Source organism: Humulus lupulus, chromosome 2 (assembly GCF_963169125.1).
Source record: "Humulus lupulus chromosome 2, drHumLupu1.1, whole genome shotgun sequence".
Classification (NCBI taxonomy): Eukaryota; Viridiplantae; Streptophyta; class Magnoliopsida; order Rosales; family Cannabaceae; genus Humulus; species Humulus lupulus.
Genome location: NC_084794.1, coordinates 232,967,928 through 232,975,354, shown reverse-complemented (window position 1 = coordinate 232,975,354; position 7,427 = coordinate 232,967,928). Strand labels below are relative to the sequence as shown.

Genomic DNA, 7,427 nt, shown 5'->3' with positions numbered 1-7,427 from the left:
TAGTGCTTGATGGTTGTCCATTATTTTGTTGTGACTAGGTTATACTGTTAGGGCTCGAAAGTAGATGTCGGGCTCAGGAACACTATACGCTATCTGCTCGGGACCCAAGGTATGAAAATTGCACCCTAGTTGAAATTGAGGCTCAGATCCCAGTTAATGAATATGACTATGACCTTACTTGTGATTATCTGGTTAGGCATGCTTGTATATGTTGCATCTGATTATGTGTTATGCAATCTATATGTTTGATTATATCTAATCCAAAGCTTGACGTAAGAGAGCCACTACTACAAAAAAAAGGTTTTTTAGGACTAGCATTGTGAGTCCTAAAACAGTTTTTAGGACTCGCAACGCAAGTCCTAAAAAATCTGGTTGAGTGCCTTTAATTAAGTTTTTAAGAATATTTGCGAGTCCTAAAAAATCAGATTGAGTGCCTTTAAGTAATTTTTTAGGACTCGCTTTGCATGCCCTTAAAAGTATATATTTTTTTTAAAAATGCAGCTACAATTTTCATTATGATTTAGAAAAAATACATCACTTTGAGTGTCCAAAATGTATTATATATGTTAGATTTCTAAAATTTCAAAAGAAAATACAACAAAATAATTTTTTATTAATTACTCAAAGATATAATTCAATATTTAGTCTACTCGGCTTACAAAATCATATTACATGATAGTTTATACTACAATCAAATTCTATCATCACCAAATATTAAACAAGAAATGTATACAATGTTAGTGAAATATATTTTTTATTCTAAAAACTTCAACTGCCAATATTGTCTAGTATTGCTCCAAAGAAATGCATCTCAATATAGACCTGCACATTATAAAAAAGTTATTTAATTAATAAAAAGTTTCTCCACTGGAAATAAAAAGTTCTTAAAATGTTGACCACTAGAAATAAAAAAAACAAGAGGGGTCCACACATAATTGATCAGTGTACATCTCTAGATCTATGGAGAATGTATATCCAATTAATTTGGAGATCTATATAATAATTCAAACTTATAAATAAGTAGACACACACAACAATTATAAATATATATAATAGATGCGAGAATTAAACTATCAGTATAGGTATTCATATAGTCAAGTAACAAACAATTTCTTGTTAGATAGTACTATTTCATAAAATGTTATTCATCGAATACATAGAGGTATTTCAAAACAGTAGCAAACTGCACCAAAATCAGCAACAAAATAGACCATAAATCTACCATATTAATCCATTCAACTCAGTTAACAAAATACACCAAAAAAACCAGTAGCACAATATACAAAATATACCATTAAAACAATAGCAAAATATACCATTAAAACTCTGGATCACAAGATCATGCTGCAATCTTTGACAGACCTCAGTTAGTCTCCATTGCACAATAGCAAACTACACCAAAAGCATCAACAAAATAGACTATAAATCAATCATATTAATCCATTCAAACCGGTTGCAAAATGCACCAAAATCCAGTCAAGAAATATACCAAAAACTAATAGCAAAATACAAGTAGTAGCCATTAAAGAAGCAACAAAATAGACCATAAACACGCCAAAATCCAGTCACAAAATACACCAAAAAGATAGGGCTGGAATAAAAAAATTAACACTAAGCACTAGTGTTTTAGATGAAACAGAAGAGTATTGTTTGAAAGAATTCAGTTTGTACAATAATTGCGAGGAATATAGAGTCAATTATTTCATCTTACTTAAGAAGGCCTTTAGTATGGTGGTGGTAAATGACTAAATGCAGACCAATTCTATAACTCAAGAATCACCAAGCAATGGAAACATACATAAGTATTAACTCAATACCTGATATGGTGCAAGGAAATGGGCTGAGCGTTTTGGCAAGCCAAGGTCCTACATTTACTTGTAAAACTCATTAGTGGAAGCCATCATTTCCTCTTTGTTTGGCAGCAATCCACTTGGATTAATGTAACTCTATTATGTTGAAGAGCAGACCCTAAATAAAAAATAGAACACTCGTCAAATGCCTTGATGCCTAGTCTGGAGGGTGAGTTTAATATTCGATCTTCATAGTTAGAATGGCACTATAACTACCAATAAAGGAGATCCCTGGAGCCAAGCTTGGAGGAAAGACGTGATGATATAAGGGTTCAACAAGCACAATTTTTGTCAACAGTTGCAACTCCATTTGTTTCAAGAAATGGATGATCATATTTGAACTTGCAATATTGTATTGTAAACATGTAGCACAATCAAGTGAGTCAAAGTTAGTTTTGAGTTAGCAATTAACTCAACGCTTTAACAGTCTTACTTGATCTTGCCCACAATTACTATCAAAGAAAAAATTCATTTGATGTTTACAATAGAAAATGGCATCAGCACAAGCTGAGAATCCATCTTGAAAAGCAAATCTACCATCTTTGAAAACATGATCTACCCATTCAATTTCGATGTTTAAATCAGCATATCATTACTTCCAAAGCCTACTTAACGTAATAAGCAAAGGCTGCCATGATCATGGAGCCTTAGAAGCACAAAAACATATCTCTGGATAAGGAACTTCTAAACATGGCACTCAAGATTCATAAAAAAACAGAGGAAACACTAATCCAAAATTATTAGAGGACTCATATCTTGGTTTGGTTTCAATCCAAATCTACACTGAAAGTGATTATATTTTTCCTTGATAATGAAAAATGATATTTTCATATATGGTAAAAAAATATAGAAATTTTGATATGTTAAGGTTAATAAGTTTAGGTTCAAATAGACTAACATACCATCATATGCTGCCATATATTGTTGTGGTTTTCCAGCTTTTCCACTTTCACATCAGGGCTTCTTGTGGCAATATGAACTTGTTTGGCTTCAGTAGCTATATCTCTAGTGATGTAAAAAGCACTAGCTTCAAATCCAATCAAAATGACAATCTATTAAGCGGTGACTTGTTTACTATCCAAAAAATAAAGTGAAAAACACAACTTGATTGATTATATAGATAGGTGGGGAAGATTATATTGAACCCATTAAACCTGAAATCAAAACAAACTAGTTCTCTACATTGTAGGACTTAATACAAAACAAAGCAAATAAATATTTATGTTTTTCAGATAGTTTTGAAAATTAAAACCGAACACACATTGCAATATTGTATATATAATTTTCAAAAGTAAAATTACATGAATAAGTATAACTAAATTTGGTTTTTTGAATTCATTGTTGCATTAAAATAAATGTGTAAAAAGAAAAGAACGTACCCGTTCTGTCCAGCTAGCCCCGTCCTTGCGCAATCAATCCCACCCCCCTAGACCCCCCCCCCCCCCCATCGTCGAGCCTAGCCAGCCCGGAGAACCCCACTCGCCGTCGAGCCCACCCCCTGAGCCCCCAGCCGCTGTCGAGCCCTTGAACCCCCAGCCGTCATCGAGTCCAGCCAGAGCGAGAAATGGGAGGACAAAGGAGTGAGAAGGCCGAGCCCGCCGCCGTGATCCGACCACTAGCCACCCACCTCGCTGTGATCCATGCATGCCGTCAAAGAGGAGGGCTGGTTGGGTTTAAGGAAAAGAACGAGAGAGAGTGAGATTGAGGTTGAGGGTTGATAGGGTTTAGTTATTATTATTATTGTTTGTTAAAAAAATATATAGTTATTATTATATATTAAGAAAAAATAATACAATAAAATATTAATGATATATTATTAGTTTTTATTTTCTAATTATATTTTAAAACTAACAACTTATAAATTTTTTTAAAAATTTATTAAAACATTTAATCATATATAAATAACTTACTTTCAACTATTACTTTCAGTCCAGTAGTTTTTAGCCCAAAGCAAGTCCTTGAAATTATTAAGTAAAACACTCATTTTTTAGCCCAGATTTTTATAGGATTCGGATATTTTTTTAGGACACTTGTTGCGAGTCCTAAATTATGTTTTTTCAGGATTCTCAATGAGTGTCCTAAAAGCTCCATAAATATTTTTTAGGACTTGCATTTATGTGCGTGTCCTAAAAAAATGTCCCGTAAAGGGTATTTTGTAGTAGTGAGCTAAGGCTGGCAACAAGTGTGCGGAACGCAGTTCGGCCTAAGAGAGTTGGGGTCGACAATAAGATCTGAAAGCTTGGCCTAAGAGAGTTGGGCCCAAACGTCACCTAAATAATTAGAAGTGCAGTTTTCACTTGTCTAACTCATTGGATATTTAAATTTGGACTATGCATTGATTGAGTGGGGTTATTATCACTAAGCTTGTTTTTTATATTTTGTTGCTTATTTGAATTTATTGATTTTTCTTGATGAGCCTTAGCTCAAGGGTACTTTGTGGTGCGGGTAAGGGCAATGATAAGTTGGACCAGCCATGAGTTGGAGAGCTTCAAGGGCAATGTGTACATATGCAGCCGACTCGACCGCCACAGCCGGGATAACTTGGGAGGAACTAGGGTTGAACCCAGTTTTGCCTCTTAGGACAGCTAGTGTGTATTTTATTTGTCTTTTATTAGTCTATAACCACTTTTGGGGATCCCATGTGTAAACTAAACACTTTTAATGAAAAATGATTACTTCGTTGGCCAAAATTTTTAATACCTAACCTTGGTTTAGTGTTTAATTAAACATTTAAATCCAGAAATGACTCACTTAGCGAGTTAAGCATCATTTTAAACACACTGTGTAACAGTCTTGGCTAACCAGGACGTTACAGTTACCATTTATTAAATAATAATTTCATAAATTATTAATTAATAACTAATATTTTAAAAAACTATTATCAAATTTTGAAAAAAATAATTCATAATTATTTTTATTTATAATAAATGTTTCTTAAACCATTATTATAATTACAATCATTGAGATTATAATTACTCAAATCATATGTAATTAATAATAAATTAGCTTCTATAACTAAATTTTGACTCCAATTAAGGTGTTCAAAATTTTTATTTATCTAGATGAAAATTAATTATTAATTTTATTAGTAGTTTCTTAAACCAATATTGGATTTCAATAAATCAAATATTTTTCATTTAAAAATGAATACTAATAATATTGTTTCATAAACAATGTTCCCAATAATAAAATTAAGAAATGTGACCAATTTATTTTTTTAATTTTTAATTAAGACATAAATACATTGTTTCCCAAAATAAACAATTAATCAATTAAACAATTTAATTAATTATAGTTAATTCTTGAATTTTTGAAAATTAATTAATTCAAATTTGAATTTGATAACTATTACCAACTTCCCTATTTTTAAGGAGAAGAATGTTGTCTTTTTGCTACTCAAACCAAAAAGATTGGGGTATTCAACTAACAACCCAATTATTTGCATAAATATCTCAACTTCAAATATTAAAATATATATTTAAATTTTCAATTAATCTTATTAATTAAATAATATAAAACAAAAAAAATATCCTTTTCGTTTGCACAATTTGTTCACTTCGGCCGTTAATGGCATTTGAACAATTGATCAATTTGATCACTATGTATTTTATGTGTCCTTTACGGCACATGCTTTTTGCTAAGAAAGTATACCCTCGCATCAATTCAATAATTGATCAAATTTGATTAAAAAAAACGACAGACAAATTTCTAGTAACATTCACGACCATACACTCACAACATCAATTGATGAATACTGCCAGTCACTCTCATGGCACACAGCCGAAAGTTTCATGCATCTTTGGTCATATTAGTATTCAATCTTATCGAATCACAACTCATCCAAAAACTTAATTAAAATTTTTAAAACAATAAAATTAAAAATTATATGGAACATATACGAACAATACAATATGAGTATACATTGAATCTAATTCAAAAATATGAGCAAAACTAAAAATAAAGAGAACTATGTAGTTAACAATCAATATCATTCAACATATTCAAAATATAATAGAAATAAGAGCAACCCTTATGCACACTCACAAAATATGTGCTCTACGTGTTCATATATTCAAAACAAACACAGGTCAGATTCATGACACATGATCTCAACCTTGGCTCTGATACTAATTATTGGTTTTTGACCGTATGATTGACAGTGCAGCGGAAGCATGTGATAATATTTAAATGCAATAATAACAATTATTAAATTATGGGATCGAATCATTCTAGGAACTATAACTAGAATGAGATCATTCTCATGCGATATGAATATAAATAAAATAGAAAATTACAAATGCATTTTCTGGATGTAGAACACATGTAGATCAGGTGGTTGTCTATATTATTTAGTAGCATACACAATAACACACTTTTGAATCTCAACACAAGAGAAAGTGTTCTTCTCATAATACAGAGAGAACAAAGTTCTCTATTTTTATCTCTTGGCAAAATGGTGTGAAATGCTTATGTCGTCTTATCTTATCTCTTAATGTTATATTCTATTATATAACAATAGAAAGAAGACATAGTTCTAATCTCATTGGGCTTATGCGCGAGCCACAATCAATTTAGACTGTGGTTGACGCCAACTGCAGGGTTATGGGCCGTGTGGAATTTTAACTCTATAAAATTATATTTGTTGGACTTTTATCATATTATTTTATGTAGTATACAATTATACCACAAAATATGATTAAATTAATTTTCAATAAAAAAATTAATTTCACAAAATGATAAATATAATTTTATTTGCCATTAAATATTATTTCATAAATAATATTTTTAAATATTATTTGACAAATACTAATTTGTGAGAATAAAAATAATATTTTATTATTTTTAATTATTTCATTTTAATACAAAAATCCTACCTCTGTGTTATTGAGCTAGTACGTGGATGGTATGGACCCGTAATTCTCAGCTCTAATAATTTAATTAATTTCACTAACTCTTAGTTCCATTAATAAATTTATTAACTATAGATTATTCCACTATAAATTCATAGTTGAACTCTCAAAACTACAGTCTTATATTATTAGAAGCTATTACTATTAAATCATCCATTGTTTAGTGTTATGACCATTTGCTAGTTGTTCATAATTAAAGCTAGGACTTAATGTCTGTTAACATCTATAATTATGTCTTTCTCAATTAGTTCCATTGATTCTCTAATGAACATTATCCTATATATTTAATTACAAAATGAAATTTATGTTCTCTAACAAAAATTGCGTGCTCTATGTTCAAGTCTTGAATCAACACTAAAAGGAAAAACTAATTTGCTTTCATTTAAGTAAGGAGCATATTCTGTATCAATGAAGTATGTTCCCAGCCACTTGTAGTTCTATGACTCCAAGATATCAGTAACTTGGTCGTAAGAATATTGAACCTTACCCGATAAGTCAAAAGTCATAAAAGCATAAATATGAGTTCATTACTCACTTCAAAATTGAGGTCAAGTCTCAAATGACCATCGATTGATAAATGTTAAACTTCTATATTTTAACAAAGATTATCAGAAGTTCTTTATTTCATCGCGTCCCAACTAAATACAATCTATATTGTAGACGGTAG

At 30.8% G+C, this 7,427-nt stretch overlaps 1 long non-coding RNA gene across 1 annotated transcript; it reads right to left on the bottom strand.

The window, feature by feature from the left end:
• Positions 1-593: 593 nt before the first annotated feature.
• On the bottom strand, positions 594-3,280 carry LOC133819054 (uncharacterized). Its single transcript, XR_009886261.1, has 5 exons — positions 3,230-3,280; positions 2,753-2,877; positions 1,818-1,968; positions 1,317-1,392; positions 594-822 (listed from the first exon to the last, which is right to left on the bottom strand). It is a non-coding gene; the product is annotated as an uncharacterized LOC133819054 (long non-coding RNA).
• Between the last annotated feature and the right edge of the window lie 4,147 nt (positions 3,281-7,427).